The 18,716-nt window shown below is 44.6% G+C and overlaps 1 long non-coding RNA gene across 2 annotated transcripts; it reads left to right on the top strand.

Moving 5' to 3' along the window:
- Nucleotides 1–881: 881 nt before the first annotated feature.
- LOC112926090 (uncharacterized) lies at nucleotides 882–16,883 on the top strand. Of its 2 annotated transcripts, XR_011995982.1 has the most exons (6): nucleotides 882–1,032; nucleotides 1,661–1,777; nucleotides 2,028–2,279; nucleotides 10,254–10,303; nucleotides 12,409–12,518; nucleotides 14,227–16,883. It is a non-coding gene; the product is annotated as an uncharacterized lncRNA (long non-coding RNA). The 2 variants fall into 2 exon arrangements; XR_003236258.2 differs by lacking the exon at nucleotides 1,661–1,777.
- The last annotated feature ends 1,833 nt before the right edge of the window (nucleotides 16,884–18,716 follow it).

The raw sequence follows: 18,716 nt of genomic DNA, 5'->3' as shown, positions 1-18,716 counted from the left end.
GCTTCCATCCTCAAGGTCACCTCAATATCCAAAATGGCTTCTGGAGTTCCATGTAGCACACCTGGTTCTAGCTTACTAGCAGGAGAAGTCGGGGAAACAAAGGGCACACACTCTGTCCCTTACCAGGAGCCCCCTCTGAAACCCCACTTGCCCCTTCTATGCATGTACCATTGGATAGAACCTTCTTCAGCCATGAGGGAGACTGGGAAATGTGTTTATTCTGGACAGCAATTTGCCCAGCAGAGAGTAGGAGTTCCACATATAACCATAAAGGGGGAAATGGATATTTGATAGGTAACTTATAATCTTTACCTTATTGGTTATGAGACTATAAAAAAGCATATATTTGGAGATTATACCTGGATCGGTCCCTAACTCAATGGAGAATTAGCTAAAAGTTATTTAACCATTAGAAGTTACTTAACCTTAGACCTTTAGTTTCTCCAAGTGTAAGATAGACAACTAATCCCTAACTTCACGATATGTTGTAAACATGTGGAAAGCACGTAGTGTAATGTCAGATACTTGGATTAGAAGAATGTCCATCCCTCCTTCTCCCAAATGGCCAAAAAACTTGGTTATAATGGAATAGAATTACACCCCGTTACCTTGTTCAAATCCCCCTCAAAGAATAGCTCCCATCTTGCTCGCGGAGCATAATTTTGTTGAGACATGTGTCCAGCATCCCACCAATTTGTTGGGAATAATGGAGAAGAAAAGAAATGTCTGTCATGAGGCTTTCAACAGGCTTCTCCATGAATTCAGCTGGTGGCAGACAGACATAAAACCAAAACAACCCCCAGAGCATTTCTGAAATAAAAACCTTTCTTCTCCATTTCCTCTTACTCAGGAGACCAGACCCAGCCTCTAATTATTGCCACACACACTCCCTGGGCACCACTTCCCGATGCAACACAGCCACAGCCTGCTCTCCACAGGCCTCTCTGACCCTTTGGGAGGCTCAGCATCTCAGACAGCTTCTGTTCATTGAGTCAGGCCCTGTGGGAAGAGCTGGGATATGAAGTACATAAGGTAAGGTCCTTGGTTATGAGGATCCGCAGTCTGAGAAGGAGACCGATACATAAATAGATCACTCATATTAGGTGAGTGCTCAGTAAAAGGAGCTGGGGATACAGAGAAACACTTAACCCAGCTTGGGGTGGGACTTCACTGAGGACTTCTCAGAAGTGGTGATGTTTGAACTTCATCTTAAAGGATGAGTAGGTATCTCCTTAGGTGAAGAAGAAAGGAGAGTTCCCAGGAAAGAGAACAACAAGAACAAAGGCTCAGTGGAATAATATAACTTGGAGGGGATTGCAGACTGCAAATGGTTTGGTGACTGTTGTGTTATAAAGGAGACCGAGGCCTCATTTTTTTGGAAGGTCCACTGGGTCTGACATTCAACATTTCAGGGGTCTGCTTCAACTCACCTCTGTCTATGAATACACTCTTCTGGCTTCGTCTGTGCCAGCATTCAAGCAGTGGTGGGCAGTGAGGATGTTGGGGACTAAATCTGGTGTAATTATTCTGTAATTGATAATTACTAGAGTCACTTTCAGTTTTAGGATACTGTGATGAAGGATGCTCCCAGAGTATGTTTCTCATAGATGTGTTGGCTGGAAAACATCTGGCCCTAAGTTTCTTTGTATTTTCTTGGCAGTCCCTGACTCTCTTTAAATAGAAAACACACGATAAAAACAATGGGTAACTTGGAACACCTTCACTGCATTAAACAGCCATTTTCACACACCATCTCCATCCAGCCCCACAAGTCATCGTGAGTAAAAATGATTAACCTACTTTTTTATAACATATGTTTAAACAAACGCAGAGAGGTTAAGTTTATTAAGCTCATGCCTAAGTTTACACGGTAAGTGATGGAATGAGGAGTTGACTCTAAGACCACCTGACTCTGAAGTCTCAGCAAACTTGTCTGTCATCCTAAATGTCTTGACTTGGTTGAATAGCACTTTGTTTTACTCCATTCTTTTCTTCCTCTTCTCAGTTTTAAATCCCTGTTCTTCTAGGAAACTTCTCTCCAATCTGACTTTGAAGTTGGGATAGTGGCCAGTTGTAGTAGTCCCCTCATCCACAGTTTCTCTTTCCACGGATTCAATTATCCCCCATCAACCATGGTCAAGAAGTCAATGATTCTCCTTCTGGAGGTACCATCAGAAGGTCAAGAGTAGCCTAATGCTACATCACAGTGCCTACATCATTCATGTTACTTTGTCTCATCACATAGGCATTTTATCATCTCGTGTCATTATAAGAAAAAGGTGAGTACAGTCTAATAGGGGTGTTTTTTTTCTTTTGGAAGAGAAAGGGCCATAGTCACATAATTTTTATTATAGTATATTGTTATAATTGTTCTATTTTATTATTGTTGTTAATCTCTTACTGAGCCTAATTTATAAAATAATTTTAAGGGCACCTGGGTAGCTCAGTGGTTGAGCATCTGCCTTTGGCTCAGGTCATGATCCTGGGGTCCTGGGATCAAGTTTCATGTTGGACTTCCCACAGGGAGCCTGCTTCTCTCTCTGCCTCTGTCTCTTCCTCTCTCTGTGTGTCTCTCATGAATAAATAAATAAAATATTTTTTAAAACTGTAGCATATGTATGTACGTGAAAAAACATAGTGTATATAAGGTTTGGTACCATCTGCAGTTTCAGACATCCACTGGGGGACTTGGAACGTATTCCCCTGAAGATAAGTAGGGACTTCTGGATTCCAAAAGAGACATCTGAATATGCTGAGGTCAGGTTCTCCCAGGGAGAATGGGCCTTTGTTTAATGGTTCATACTTTTATAAGTGAAGTCTTGCCACAGGTGGTTTGTAGTAGCCCAGCATCATAGAAGCTTAGATCTAGAAGGGACCTCAGTCTACTGGAAACCAACCTCCATTGTTTTATAAGTGAGGTCATTAAGGCTCAGAGTGGGGCAGTAGGTTGCACATGGTCACTCAGAGAATTTAATGTAATTTTGTGAAAATATTGTCTTTGGATTCATTCTCTCTCTCCTCTTTATGGTTTTTTGGCTTCAGGAAGAGATGCAGCAAGCCAGGCAGGAGCCTAGACATGCAGACCTGTGGCAGGAGTTGCTAGTTCAGAGACTGGTGTAGAAACTGTAAAGAGTGTTGGAGAGGATTGTCAGGTTTCTGCTGACTTGGGATCATCCTCAGAGAGTTGACTCTTCTTAGTTGGAACGCCCTAGACTGAAGGAATGTATGAAGCTATAGAGACATTACAAGAGGTCTGTGTCTTTAGGAAGACAGGGGGCTTCCAGACCAATGAGTACAATCTTCTCATTTTACAAATGAGGAAACAGAGGCTCAGAGAAGAGAAGTGATTTGTCCAAGGTCATAAAACAAGTAAATGGCAGAGCCAAGTTTCACACCTAGTCCTCATGAAGCAGGTCAGTAAACAGAGCACCAGACCCTTGAAGGGTCAGCCTCTGACTCTGCCACTTGCAGCGTAGAAAGCATAGCTGTGTGTCTTTAGCAAGTCACTTAACATCTCTGAACATCGACCTCCTTGTTTATAAAATGAGGTCACTGGTCTGTACTCAGTGTTGTGAAAATTAAATGTGACTATAACATAGGAGAAGAGTCTGGCACACAGTCGCTCATTTGCACGCCAAGCCTCGCACCCCACTCCTGAAGCCTTGGTAATATTATGTTGGGGCGGGGGAGAGAGGGACTTGTCACAGTTGTGTTAAATATAAAGGTGTCAAAGGAAGTCAGTGTGTGAAGACGCCTGGTGTGCTGAGGGCGAAAGGAGCAGTGTGGTGTGTCTGAAGCACAGATGCTAGCAGAATACACCTGCCTCAGGAGGAGCCAACAAGGGCCAGGGTCTGGAGGTGTTTTACTGTTGTCATAGAGAGTAGCTTACACTTCATTTTGTAGGCAGACGGAAATCACTAAAGGTTTTTAACCCAGGAAAATACTACCACATACTGCTTCTGGATAAAGTGTAAATGTTTGCAAAAGAATAGAAAACATAAAAACCAGAATAGTGGCCACATCTGGGGAGTGAGAGGAGGGATCTGAGATAGGCTCACAAGGAGCTACATCTTTACTTCTGCTTTTAAAAAAAATCTGAGTCAGACATGGTCAAATGGTAAGATTTGAGGAGCAGAATGGAAGAAACAGGACTGTTCATTATTATTACCCTTTATGCTTACCTGCATGGTGAATATCTTATTTCTCTAAACGTAAGGAAGAGGTACTCAGGGTCCTAGGGAAGTGCAAAAGCCTTGGCAAGAAGGGAAGAAGGTTCTGTCTTGGAGGGTTTCCTGCAGATGATGCTAATAATTCTTCAACAGTTGCCACAGGCCAGGCAGTATTGTAAAACAGTAACTTCTAGAAGTGGTGACACTTATTTCACACAACAACCTTAAAGGTACATACAACTAGTCTCATTTATAAAGGAATAAACCGAGAGAGGTTAAGTAACTTGCTCTAGGTCAGGAAGCTAGTAAAAAGGGAGCTGGGATGGAAACTACGACATCTGGTCCCAAATCCTGAGCTGGCCACTGTGAGAACAGCCCACTGCATCTTGGTGTGTGATGAATTGATTCAATCTCAGTTTCCAGTAATTTCTCTGGGTATGGGAGACTATTTAATTTGGGTGAGGCTGGGCGCAGAGGCATAGCAGGGTAGTACTGCCTAAGCCTCTTTTTCCTTACTGAAATTATATTAATATATAAGTATTTAAAGATTTTATTTATTTATTTTAGGGAGGGAAGGAGAGAGAGAGAGAAAGAGCATGGGAGGAGCAGAGGGAGAGAGAATTTTTTTCCAGCAGACTCCATGCTGAGTGCAGAGCCTGACATGGGGCTTGATCTCAGGACCCTGAGATCATGACCTGAGCTGAAGGCAGAATCTTAACCAACCAAACCACCCAGGTGCCCCTTATATATATTTAATACAAATCTTTGTTTTATAAATTCTTCAATACATACCTGCTTTTGCCATTCATGGTTCATCTACCCCCTTTATTTATGATGGCTCTTGTTGTACGGAAGTTTTAAATTTCCTCTCAAAAACAAGACCCGGATTAGTGGTAAGAGAGAGGAGGAGAAAAGTTTAAGAGAGGTCACGAAGTTGGTAGAAATGGCAGGATTTGGAAAAGCTTTCTACCTCCTCGTCACTTGCAGAGCAGGCTGGCTAACCCGTGGGACACTTAATTTTCTCTTTTCCGTGCCTGTCCAAATTGCCCCCAAGGTCAACTTGCACTTGGCTTGGTATTTCCCACAGCACCCAGCTGAGGGCCTTCCAAGTTTGGGTCACTTGCCATCAAGAAGAAAAGGACAGTTACAGTTTGGGAAACAGTCCTCACTACTGGGGTAGGACAGTAGAGTGAGGTTTTCATTTTCATAAAGCTAAGTTTATTAAGTTAGATAAACTTTATTGTGTGTGTGTGTGTTTTCTGAAGGGTGTGTGGTTAAATTTTCTTCCTATGCAAGAATAGTGACATTATGGCAAATTAATTGCTTTCCAATGGTCTTTGTTTTGCCAAATAAAAAGTTGGCAACACTCTTTTGGTGCCTCAAGGTTATTTTTATATATATTTTTTTGCTTAGTTAAATTTAAAAAATATTTGAGAACAACTGTCATAGAGAAAAGAGCATAGGCTTTTGAGTTTCAAAAACATGTGTTTTCAGTTTGTCACATATAATAGCCCTGGAAGTCACCAAACTTTGGTGAACTAGGTTTCTTCCACAATAAGATACCACCTCACATGGGTACTATTAAAACAAAACAAAAAACCCAAAACAGAAACTAATAAATGCTGGCAAAGATGTAGAGAAATTGGAACCTTTGTGCACTGTTATTGGGGAAGTAGAAATGGCACAGCCACCGTGGAAAACAGTATACTGACTTGTCAAAAAAAAAACAAAAAAACAAACATAAAATTATCACACACAATTCATCAATTTCACTTCTAGGCATATACCCAAAAGAAATGAAAGCAGGAACACAAACAGATGTTTGCATACCTATGTTTATATCAGCATTATTCATAATAGCCAAAAGGTAGAAGCAACCCGTGTCCATTAACAGATAAATGGATATACATAATGTAGTATATATATATGCATGGAATATTTTCAGCCTTAAAAAGGAAGGAAATTCTGACACACGCTATAACATGGATGAGTCTAGAGGACATTATATAAGCAAAATAAGATAGCCATAAAAGGGCAAATATTGTATAATTCTACTTAAATGCAAATTCATAGAGACAGGAAGTCGAATGGTGGTTCCAGGGTCTGGGGGAAGTGGGAATGAGGAATTCATGTTTAATGGGCACAGAGTTTCAGTTTTGCAAGAGGAAAAATTCTGGAGATGAATAGTGGGGGTGAGTGTGCAACAGTGTGAATATACTTAATGCCACTGAACTGTATGCTTTAATATGGTTGAGATGAAAAAAATGTGCGTGTTTTTCCTACCATAATTAAAAATAAAAATCTAAAAATTGTTTGTTAAATGAAAGAGCCTTGGGAAGAACAGAACCTTGAGGATGCCTAAAGCAAGAGCCTCGCTCGTGTGCTCAGTTTGTAGAGAAGCAGCCAAGAGGCCTGCTGGCCTGCAGTAGGCCTAGTGAGGGACAGATTGGGTGCCTAGGGGCTGTAGGGAGACTGTGGGTGAGGGGCAGCCAGGAAGCAGATCACGCGGGCTTTGTAGGACCTCGCATTTTATTTTCCTTGAATGTGATGGGAAGCACTCTGGCAGGGAACACAAATGTGTGGATGGAAGGAAAGAGGAAGTCACAGAAGCCCAGAAGAGTATCAGGGCTGCTGTGTGTCTTTTGCAGAGCATCAGAATCCCTCCTCCCCAAGCCCACACCTGCTCCTGGGACCCAGAGACCTGAGGAATCTGCAGGCGTACCTGGGGGGCTCATGAGGTTCTCTGACCACACACCTCCACCTCGAATGTCCTAATGGCAAATTTTGCCTGGAGAGGAGGAAAGAAGTGTGTGTCTTTCCAGAGACAACTGGGGCTCTGCATGACTGCGGATCTTTACTCTTAGTTTTTAATGTGGGAGGAGGAAGTGCAAAGGGTGGAGGAACTATTTCTTTTATCACACAATTAGATGAGAAAGTGGCTGGCTGCTCAGGGCGGGGACCCACCCAAACTAGGCCTGCAGGGGAGTTGCCCCGCTGGGTGGCCCAGTTTTGCTCTGGAGGGGCTTAAATTTTCTGGATCTGACTTCATTAGCTCTACGTATTCTTGAGAAAAGGCCTATAGTCTGCTTCACACGAAAGCCCAGACCAGATGGCAGAAACTGACTTTGAGTCCTCATATCATTCCCATACCCCCTTGCTCATTCATTCACTCATTGGTCATTTATTGAACACATACTATGTGGACTAGGTACCGAGAATACACATGTGGACCGTATAGTTGAATTGCTGAAAAAAAATCAGTGTGGGAAATCAGACAAATACACCTTGACTTATACTATAACATGTTAAGTACTATGATATAGTGATAACAAAAAATAAAAATAGATTGGCTAATATTAGGTGCTTACTATATGCCAGGCAGGCACATTTCCGAGTTGCACATATTGACTCATTTAATCCTTAGGAAAACCCTGTGAGCTGGGTGCGATCATCACCCCAATGATACTGAGGCACAGAGAGGTTCAGTGGCAAGGGCACAGTGCCACTTGGAAAGTGTGGCTGAAGGGCACCTGGGTGGCTCAGCGGTTGAGCAAAGCGGTTGACCTTTGGCTCAGGGTGTGATCCTGGGGTCCTGGGATCAAGTTCCACATCAGGTACCCCATAGGGAGCCTGCTTCTCCCTCTGCCTATGTCTCTGCCTCTCTCTCTGTGTCTCTCATGAATAAATATTTTTTTTTTTTTTAAGTGTGTGGCTACCAGAAATAGCATGCTGGGCAGGCTGGCTCCAGAGCCTCTGTGGTAACGACACTCTGCCGCCCCTGTATAAGAACTTAGTGGGAAATGGGTAAGGCACATTGCCTGAAGGAGAAGATGCCCTGCCTTAGTGCTGGGGGACAACAAGAAGTCAGTAAAGCCAAGAAGACAGGGATGGAGGACTGGTAAGGACTTTTGCCCATCACAAGTTTCAAATAGAACTGCAAATGCAAAGCCAAGAAGCTTGACAGGACATGGGCCATTCAGAAGGTGCAAGTAGGGAAGAGATAGGAGATAAGCTAGAAGAGGGGGCTTGGAACAGGATCCCAGGGGTGGAGGTAGGGGAATCATTCCTTTGGGCAGTGGGGAACAACATAGAGTTTCTAGGCCTGAAGTGATGTGATTGCCATCATCACTTTAGGATTTTTGCAAGAGTTTTGTTTATGGTTTAGGTTGAGTAATACTAGCCAATATGTAAATCACAAGGAATTCCGCTCTCTGACCAGCCTGGTGATTGCATCCTCTTTCCACTGGTATTTATTCTCTGGTCTGCACTATGCCCTGGGAAGCTGCCCCTGTGATTGCACTGTGGGGGTGGGGGCAGAGTGCCTCGTCTGCATCTTCCAGCTGAGCTCGGCCAGTGACAGGCATCACAAGAGATCGGAGGGGGGAAGGAGAAGAGATGGGGGTATCCCCCCCCCCCCCCCCCCCCCCCGCCCAGCTCCCTTTCTGCTTCTGTGCTTGGTTCTGTCCATGGTCACGTTCCTCTAAAACTACTGCTCCTACAGTGGCCCCTCTCCTAAGGCTCTACCCCTAACTGGGCTCCAGCAACACCTGGCCCTCTTCCTTCGCCTTCAGGTACAGGGGTAGTGATAGCTCCCCACCATGGCGGGGCTCTGGGTACCTCAGTATCCCTTATTGGGCCCCTTAGCCCCACTCCATCCCTGTATGTTACCCTGTTGTGAAGTCCTCTCCATGAACCCAGCAGAGTAAGCTTTCTTTTTCTTACTGATAATTAATTAGGCAGAGAACATGATAACAATGAGCATTTATTAAATTCCAACAGTGTGCTTGAGGCTCTACATGCAGCCTATCTTGCTTCTTTTTCACCACGGTGCATAAGCTCTTTTTCACCACCATTTCAAGACAAGGAAGCCGAGGCAAGCACGCAGATGTTAATTAAGTTCTTTGCCCGGAATCACCCTGTTGGGCAAGAATACAGTCAGAATTCCATCCCAGGTCTCTGGACTCCAAAATTTATCCTCTTCTACTGCTCCATGCCACTGAGTAAATTTTTGCAAATGCTTAATTTGTCCCACTCTGGAAAGTCAGTAAAGGCCACAATAGTAAAATCTCCAGGGGAACCTGGGATGGGGTTTTCTGTGGAGGCATGTGTGTCTGGTGAGGAGCAGGGTGGCTCTTTAAGTAAAAGTTCTGGAATGTTGCCATTCCTGAGTTGACGGAAACACAATGGTGGATGATTACCCAGAATCTCTCTGGCTTCATGATGTGTGGTTCCTCTGGGGAGGGGAATGTAGCCCTTAATTAGTTCAAAAGAAGAGGAAACTCATCCCTCCAAGACCCACAGCAGAAAGCATAAGGGTTTATTTATAGAGAAGAATTTTATTATTTTTTAAAATCACTTGTGGGCTCCTGCACCAAAGCTTAGGAAAAGGGACATATTCATGGCCAGTGGTCAAGGGAAACCACCCTGTTTTCTTGGCAGTGCTGTGGCTGAAACAGCCTTTCCCAAAAACAATACATGGGGGAAGGAAAGGCAAAACCAACGGGAGGTTTTCAAATGCTGTGGTTTACTTCTTAATATTGTGTGTGTGTGTGTGTGTGTGTGCGTGTGTGTGTGTGCACACACGCGCCTTTGGGGGTGGAGAACGCAGTGGGGGGATTCTACAACTGGCCAAAAATGTCATGCCTCTTGGACTGAGAAGTCCTGGAGCTGCCCTCCCATGACTCATGCCTTCTCCTACCTCCTACTGCCTTGGGCCTTGTGTCCAGGCCCATCTGTGAAGGGTAGTAACAATAACCCAGCAATGATAATGCCTCCACTTTAAAGTTCAGTAGCTCTTTCTGTTTCACAGACCTTTTTCATATTGGAACCAAAATGGCTGTCTTTATCCTAAATGCCTGGATCCTTACCCTAACTATTTTATTTCATCCTAACAATGCTCTGAAACATAATTCTCATCCTTGTTTGATGAATGAAGAGTCTGAGACTCAGAAGATTAAATACCACACTGCACGTCACACGGGCCAGTAAGGAACCAAGCTGAGATTTAGACCCAGGCTCATGTAGAGTTGGTGGTCTTGTGCTTCAGGAGGTTCTGGACATTCACATTGTCTTCCCATTTTCCAGATGAGGAAGCCAAAGTAGAGAGAAGTGGAAGAGATGCTGCAGACCACTGGGTAAGTCGGGGGTGAACCTGGACTGCAAGCACACCTCAGGAAACCTCCTAGGCAGTGTCCATCCATAAGCACCTGCGTGTATCTCATGGATGGTACTAGCTGGTCAGGGGGACAGCATATCACAAAGCTTATGTTTTTGACCCAAACGAGCACCTTCATTGGCTCAGATATATCCACAGCCTGCCTTGTGATACCATCAATCTTTATGTATATGTTTAAAGCTAAGGTCTCAGACCCTCCCAAAGGCCCAGAAGTAAGTGTTACTTGAGTATGACAGAAAAATCCAGCCTCAAGAACAGATCTGAACTCACGTTCAACTCCAAGAGGACTCAGAACTGGAGAAAATGTTCTTGCTTGGGATTCATCACAAAGTCTTGCCCAGTGTGCTTGGGGCCCTGAACTCTGATTCACTGTTACTCACTAGCTGTGTGTCCTCAGGCAAGTTACTGAAACTCTCTGAGCTTCACTTCCCTGAGAGCACTGATTGAGGTTTCCACAGTCAGGAGTTCATGCCTTCTAAAAATCTGATGGGCTGTGAGGAGATCCAGGAGGGCCTCCCAGGCCCACAGAAACACAGGATGAGACTGGTGCTGAAGAGCAAAGTGGATGCTAAAACTTCCCAACCCTCCCACCAAGATTCATGGTTTATTCCAAAATGTGACAATTCTAAGCCATTACAAAGAATAGTGCATATGTTTAGAGTTATAATATTTTTCTCTTCTTTCACAGATTTTCAGGGTAGATAGGTCCATGCAAGCCAATTTATCTGACAAGCCCCATATGATATATATGAGTTGATGGTCTAGGAAAGGCAAGCCCTGCACTGAAACCTTACAAGGGCTTCAACCCAAACACTAGTGTCCTTTCCAATAGGTACAATTGCTATTTTAAAGAGTTCTCTCATCTGTAGACAGGAATAGTAAGCATTAACTCATATTGTTTTTCTGAGGATAATACAAATTAAGGCACATGAAAATGTTTTGTACAGTAAAACAGCATGCCTCTGACAAGAGTTATCATTAATCTCAGAGTCATGCCAGTGATACTGAAGATGCACAGTGATGGGCCTTGGGGACAACTTGCTTGAAAACCTAATTGTGCTTTGATTTGTTTTCAATCAGTAGATTGACATTACTTAGAAATTATAATTAACATGGAAGATGGAAGATAGAAAATATCTGATTTTGGTTTTCCAAATGGATGTCTGCATGTTGGAAGATACTGTTTTACTAGAACTCTCAAACTCACATGCCTCTAGAAGTCTGGAGATTCATGCCTCAAAGTGATGAGCTTCTGTCCTTTCCAATGCCAGCTGATTTTGCCTGGCAGGAATGAAAATACACCCCCTTCACCACGCTGATGGCTATTTATATATATATATATACAGGGATCTGCTTCAGATTTTCTATAAAGCTTGGTTGGGTCCTTCCAAAAATACACCTGTTATCTCAATATAGGCTGTGGGCCACCGGTGTGCAGCCATTGCTAGCTCAGGTGTTCATGTTTCTGTGCTAATGTGTGTGGTTTCTGTTCCTCTGCTTGTTGCGATAGGGGCCTCTTCTTCCCTAAGTACAACTGGACACCATGGTCATGGCACTGTGACTTACCCCAGTAATCGGGGTTGCAAGCCAAGTGCACAGGCTCTAGACAGGTGGCCCAAGCTTGGATATCAGCTCTGCCATCTACCAGCTGAGAAAGGGATATAAACTCTGATCAAGTCTCAGTTTCTTCATCTGAAAATGTATCATATCCACCACCCCAGGTGTGGCAAAGAGCAATGAGATGGCAGGTATAAAGGGCTTAGCCCACAGAAGATGCTCAGATAGAATAGTTCCCTTCTTTTCTTAAAAATATTAGCTAATGTTTAAAACTCATTGCAGGCTGTGGTCCTTCCAGAAAGGCTTTCATGACCTCTTCTGCTCATAGGACCCTCGTCTCTTCCAAATTCCTATTTCCCTTCAGGACTTGGCATTTAGTGGATAATCTTTGGTATTACTAGATCATTTTTCTAATGTATGCAATACCCTCAATTAGGTCATCAGCTCCCCAAAGATAACTTTTCTCCTTTTCCTGAACTTAATTCTTTGTACTTGACTTTCAACCAGGCATTGCCTTGTGTTAAGCTTTCTCATAAGAACTGCAGAAGGGAGCGTCACGGACTGGATACTCTAACAGGGCAACTGGCACACAAAGTGGAATAACTGGAAAGAAACAGGTGGGTATAGTGTTCATGGTCACCAAGGAGATGAGGCAACAGAAGCAGATGACCAAACTCAACCCTACTTTTGCTCCTGGAAAAATAACACAAAGCACAATTTTCAAGGGGGAAGGCAAGCATGGTGGGCTGAAAATTGTTTCCCAAAGATATCAGGTCCTAATCCTCAGAACCCACAACTATTACCTCACATAGGAAAAGATGTAATTAAGTGAAGGATCTTGAGTTGTTGAGATTATCTTGGATTAATCCGATGGGCCCTAAATGCAATCATAGATGTCCTGGTAAGAGGGAGGCAGAAGCAGCATGGATATCAAGTGCAAGGAAGGTAATATGTGTGGTTGGAAACAGAGAAGGGGATTTGACTACAACAAAGGGAAGAGGCCATGTGTTGCAAGAAGAGTGAGGTGGAATCAGAGGCTACGCTGCGGCCTATCAAAATGGAGGAAGGGGCCATGAGCCAAGGGATACAGGAATGCAGCTGTAGACACAGAGAAGGCCAGGAAATGGATTCTCTCCTAGATCCTCCTCGGGGTTTGCGGCTCTGCCAACAGGATGATTTCAGCTCAGTGATACTGATTTCCAACTTCTGGACCCAAGAACTAAAAGAGAATGTGGTGTGTTAAGCCACCAGGTTTGTAGTAATTTGTTATTACAGCAGTTGGAAACTCATGTAGCAAAGTGAGGGAAAGAAGTAGCAGAAATGAAATAAGGATGAGTCATGGAGGCAGTATGGGTGCTTGGAAGAGCCCTTCAGAAAATATCAAAGACCCCAGTGTTTGTCCTGATTACTTCATCATCTGGCTGCTTCAGCTTGGGCAAATCTCTGAACCAGGATCTCCTCATCTGGAAAATGGGATAATAACCTACCTGTCATATGAAGACATGGGGCAGCTGCTAGTATCTTACTGTTAAAGAACGACAAAATATCATGGCAGGGTAGTTGGCGTGGGTTCCAATTCTGCTTCCATAGAAGACAAGCTCTGGACTGATGCAGCCTACAGAAGTTGACTAGGAGGCCTCTTTACTCATATCACAGGGAGTCAAAGGAGTCAGAAGGGACAGTTTTATTAGTTTGTTGTTTTGTTCTCATACTTTGATTTGGGGCTTTGTTCTTTGGCCATACCAAAAGTTTAGCTTGAGAGGAAGAGGGAACTAGAGTGTTTTGATTTTTTCCCCTTTCTTTTGAAAGTCGAACAACCCTGCGACTTCATTTCAGAAATCTTAAACCAAAGGCCTTTGGTCTTTGGCATATCAAAATCAATTAAGATGGCACCCAACGTAGTGCGAAGTTATACAGTTAGTCCTTTTAGGTCAAAAAAACAAAACAAAACAAAACAAAAAAAACACCTCCCTATAGGTAACATTCTGCAGAGACCACAAGACCCTGATCTTTTACATCAGAACCAGTGTTAGATCCCTTCTAGAGCCTAGATGACACGCTGAGATTATTTTACCACTTACCAGTGAGGTGACCTTAGGGAAGCTCTTCACCTTCTCTCTGACTCAGTCCAGCTCCAAAATGGTGATACCACCTTCCTCAGAGGGTACTTTTGTGGGGCAGTTGAAATTACCTATGCGAAGTGCTTACCCGGGGCATAGTAAGTACTCAATAATCGGCAGTTTCTTAGCAATATCCTTATTTGTTAGGACTCTTTGCTACCCAGTCCTTTTTCATTTAATTTAATTTATTTTTTTTTTTTACCAGGTTCTTAATGAAGCTAATTAACTTTAGTGAAATTGGATCTCCTGTATCCTTCAATCGATCAGTTAGCTACCGCCCCTACCAGCAGAACCTGTGTTGCCGGAAGAGTGGAGCGAGCTTCGTGGTTAAAAGAAATGGAGCTGGAGGCAGACAGAAGTTGGCATCGCAACCACATTGCTGGCTGTGCGACAGTGGGCCGGTCATGCGGACTCTCTGAGCCTCAGTGTTGTCATCTGCAGGAGAATAAGGACATTTATGATAATGGTATTTATCTCGTTGACATGTTGTGAGGATCACCCTAGACAATGCATTTACAGCGCTTAGGTTAGCCAGCAGGCAGGAGGCACTCAGTCAGCTTTGGGTGAATTGAACCCCCTTGCTTTCATTTCTGAAAAGGGAAAGAAGTCTGAGGTCTAGGCAATGAATGTCTTCGGGCTGTTAGGTGAATGTGAGGACTGTCACTTCACACCTGGTGTTTTTGTCACTTTAAAAGGCCTCAGGTTCTCCGTGACTCTGGATGTCATTTCTAGGCCGTTGACTTAATAGGAAACAGGACTGTTCTCTCCCAGAACCCTGACGCGTTCCTTCGCCTGGAGAAAAATCCCAAAGCCTTGGGAGGCAGTTCCGTGGTGACCTTTCACAGGCAAATTCACCTCAGGCCTGGGCGGGAAGAGGCCCGGGGAGGGCCCCTTCCCCCGAGCCGAGCCCCGCGCTGTGGGAATTTCCTCCCGCCTCACTGGGCCAGCCCTGGCTGCGCCTGACTGGGCCACCGGTGGTTTCTGTCGCTGCTGAAACTGCTGTGGAAAGTTTAGCTTGAGAAGAAGAGGGAACTAGGGTGTTTTGATTTTTTTTCCCCCTTTGCTTTTTGAAAGTCGAACCACCCTGCGACTCCATGTCAGAAACCTTAACCCAAACCAAATGCTTTGCTGATGGGGTGACCGTGTGGCGGGGGCAGGCCGGGGCATGTTGACATCGCAAAGACAGTGACACTGGGCAGGGGCCAGGTCTCCTCAGAAATCAAACGGTACAGGTTCACATGCCACCAGGGACGGCTGGAATGTTGCTTTGTTTTGGACGCTGGATTAATAGTCTAACCCCTCCCTCCTCACCCCCCCACCCTACCCCCAAACTTGATTTATGGCTGTGCAGACCCGGTGGCTCCCCTCCAACTTTATTTCTTTCTTCAGAAGTAAACAAGGATTTTACAACTCCATAACCTCCCCAAAGTTTGTTTGTTCTTCCCTCCGTACAGTGTGGGCCATGTTTGTTCCCTGGGAAAGTCTCTTCTCTAATTATTTTCACATTTCAACAGCTTTTGTTTCTTCTTCTTTCCCTGAGGTTTATAAAAAATTTGCTGCAGGCTAAATTGTACCGTAAACATTTTCTCCTCGGCACATGGGAGCCTCAGTGACTGGGGGGCCATGTTGCCTTTTCGTACTGTGTAACGTGCCAGGAGGAAATTTGAAAATCCTGAAGTGTGCTCCTTTGGAGGGCTGAAGGAAAAATATGTAAATTGGTGAAAACGGAGGAAATTCAACTGATCTTGTACAAGGAGCCTTTGACAACACTGGGTGTGCAAGCCTCAGCTGAGGAAAAAGGCTGCCTTGATGACTGACTTTTCATCTTAAGTTGGGAACTTTCTGCCTCTAAGCACAGATGCAAATTTGGTGCATTTTAAGGAAATAGGATTCAGAAAATCAAAAGCTAATACACCTCAGCAACATCTTGGGTTACCGGACAGGTAATGGCTTGCTTTAACCAAAAACTGCGAATCTAACCTTGATGTTTATGTATTCAGTTTGAAGACTGAAGGATCTCTAACAACGGCAGTCGTTGGTTCTGGGTGAAATCGGGGCTCAAAGGGATCGTGCATTGTTTGTTTCTCTCCTCCCTTCTATGGCCTGATGTGTCTTGCTGGTTTCAGTACAACCTCCCCATACAGCCCTACTTGACTGTAGGTGGCCCGAGAATCTCCGAGTCACACGTCCCATCAGCTCTTGTGTGAAATTCCAGAGCTGCCCCGGAGCATCTCTCCCAGTATCTGACAGGAACCCTCAAACCCAAGTGTCTAAAATGGAATTGTGATCTTACCTTCAGTCTGCACTCCTCTCAAATTCCCCACCTTAGTGTGGGGCGCCATCATCCACTGAGGCCCCTTGCCAGGGAACCTGGAGTCATCCCACCTTCCCAGGCTCTCTTACCTGATCAGGCCATGAATGTTGTCCATTCTATCTGCCCTCTGTCTCTTGAATAGGATCACTTCTCTCCTTCCCCACAGACATTTGCCTCATTCAGGTTTTGATCGCCTCTCACCTAAGACCACCACTATGGCCTCCTTGTCGGTCTCTGCTATGGTCTGAACATGTGTGTCCCTCAAAAATCATATGTTGAAATCTTAATGTCTAATGTGATGGTATTAGGAGGTGGGACCTTTGGGAGGTGCTTGGGTCATCAAGATGAAACCCTTATGAGTGAGATTAGTGCCCTTACAAAAGAGGCCCCAGAGAGCTCCCTAGCCCCTCTCCCACCATGGAAGTAGCAGTGAGAAGTCCACGGTCTACAACTCAAAAGAGGGCCTTCCCCAGAACCCAACCATGATGGCACCTTGGACTTCCAGCTTTTAAAACCATGAGAAATAAATTTCTGTTGTTTATAAGCAACCCAGTCTACCTGTATTTTGTTTCAATAGTTCAAATGGACTAAAGCAGTCTCTATGCAAATTTGACTCCCTCACCCCCATTAAAGGAATCACCTGCCAAGCTGTAAGAGTTTTCTGACCGCAGGATGGATATCACCTTGTCCCTTTCACCCCATTGTCCAATCAGGCTGTCCAATACTAGGCCTTCAGCACTTAGTGCCCTCCGGGAGCCAGTTCCAGTCTCCTCCCCAGGCTTGTTCTGCTGCTCAGGGTCCATATCTGCCCACCCATCACATAGCTGGTTAGTCTCCCAAATATACCCCATGCTCTTCCATGGTTCATGCTGCTTCTTGACTTTGAGCACTCTTCTGTCATAGGCTACAAATTGTGTCCCCTTCGGAGTCCTCCTTTCAGAATAAAGGGGAAACCAGCTTGGATCTCACCTAACCTCAGGTATCGCACATTGTGTGGAACCTTCTGCTGCCATGCATCTCGACCATCTTGGGCTCTTTGGCACCAGGTTCCAAGCCAGGATTTGCTGTATCCCTTACAACATGGAGAATTGAACTGGGGACCACCCTGACCCAGGGTCTTTTCTTCCCTGACTTACCCAGCTTCTGTCACTCTTGAGGAACTCCCAGCATGTTTCAAGAATGATCCCACTGTAGCCTGTTGGCACTTGTCTTATCTAGGAATAGGGCAATGAAGAGGCTATGAGGTTAAGGGGAATGTCCCCTCTGCTAAGACTTGAATGAGACTAGGAAGATTCCAGAATCTGAGAGGCCAAAACTACACAACTTTATTCAATCATTTAACTCACTTTTCAGACAACCTACTACATGCCAGAGATTGGAGCTAGGTGCTGAGGTTACAAAGATGAATTCAACAGTGTCCTTGTCTAAGAAGAGCTCTTGACTTAGTCTGGGAGGTTCCCATCTGGGGCCTTCCCAGCACCAGCCCCCACCTGAGGACTATGAAATCACCTGTGCTCAGAGTCAGGGTGTCAGGGTATTTATACAAGATGGATTGGTCTGAGTATGGGGGTAAGGAAGAGAGAGAGTTGAAAGGTAGGTCCTGGGAAGACCTGAGTCTTGCCATTCTCTGTGGCCCTTACTATCTCTAGGTCTCAGCTCCCTTGTCTATGAAGTAGGGATCCTCATCCTTGCTGTTCACAGTACAGGGTGCGAGGACCTGCTACATGGAGCCCTAAGTCAAGGCTCAGGATGCAAATACACACCCAGTACAGTGTCTATCAGACCAAATGTGCTCAATAAATATTGGCTGGATAAATAGAATAAATGAATTGTTTCTACTCTCATCCTTAATGAGAAAGGCCAAAGAGCACCTTCTGTACTTTACGTCATGAGCAACAGAAGCCAAGTAAGAAGGAGGCTGTGAATCACAACATGGCACATACAACCACAGCTAATAGGACCAGCATGAGCTGAGGCTGCCTGTGGGGCAGACGGTTTGCTTTTCTTTTTAGGGTATATACGCAAGATGGATTGGCCTGAGTATGGGGCTAAGGAAGAGAGAGAGAGTGACTTTTCAGAGAGTTGTTTCTCTTCCTGGATTGGGAAGGCTCTTATGGAGGAGAGAACACTCAGAGCAGCCCTGGGGTAGAGTCAGACCATATGCTCTTGACCCCTCCCTCCAGGCTCCCTTGGGTATATTGGAGCTTCCGTGGAGGGTCTCTTTCTATCTTGGCTTCCTTCTTCCTGAGCACAGCAAGAAGATGCACAAGGATAGTACAACCTGGAGGCAAAATCCTTCCTTGGGATCCTCTACAAATGCAAAGGTCTCTGCAATAGGGAGACAATTTGGCCCTCTTTCTTTGTTTCTAGATTTTTCATCA

This window comes from Vulpes vulpes, chromosome 12 (genome assembly GCF_048418805.1).
Source record: "Vulpes vulpes isolate BD-2025 chromosome 12, VulVul3, whole genome shotgun sequence".
Lineage (NCBI taxonomy): Eukaryota > Metazoa > Chordata > Mammalia > Carnivora > Canidae > Vulpes > Vulpes vulpes.
The sequence above is the reverse complement of the archived record's forward strand: the minus strand, read 5'-3'. Positions and strand labels throughout refer to the sequence as shown.